Source organism: Octopus bimaculoides, chromosome 1 (genome assembly GCF_001194135.2).
Source record: "Octopus bimaculoides isolate UCB-OBI-ISO-001 chromosome 1, ASM119413v2, whole genome shotgun sequence".
Lineage (NCBI taxonomy): Eukaryota > Metazoa > Mollusca > Cephalopoda > Octopoda > Octopodidae > Octopus > Octopus bimaculoides.
In genome coordinates this window covers 170,483,426-170,483,974 of record NC_068981.1, presented here as the reverse complement: position 1 = coordinate 170,483,974, position 549 = coordinate 170,483,426, and positions in this window count along the sequence as shown.

Below are 549 nucleotides of genomic sequence, written 5' to 3'. Positions count from 1 at the left end.
TATATATATACGACGGGCTTCTTTCAGTTTCCGTCTACCAAATCCACACTTGCCTAGGGTGCCAAGCAGTGGGAATGAACCCGGAACCATGTGGTTGGTAAGCAAGCTACTTACCACACAGCCACTCCTGTGTGTGTGTGTGTGTGTGCGTGTGTAATACAACACAGACTGAATTAGAAGGACAAATTAAAACACCATAAAGTCTGCTGGCAAATAAAACGAGAAGAATGTAAATGCACTCCTAAGTTTTTTCTCTACAGGATAGAGAGACAGCGTGGACTTCTGACTCAACTTTTCCTCAGAGAAAGAGTATTCATATGCCTTTGTCGTCAGCGTCGTATGATATGGAGTTGTCATATAAAGCAGACATAGATTAAACTAGTGTATTACTGGGTAGCGTAATTTGCATGTGCGACCTTTTTTATGTCTCGTCATTAATGAAATCGGTATATTTCATGAAAAGCGTGCGCAAATCAGAAATATTTTATATGTTTAAAAACCAGGAAGCCTAATGTTATACACACACACAGACACACACACACACACACA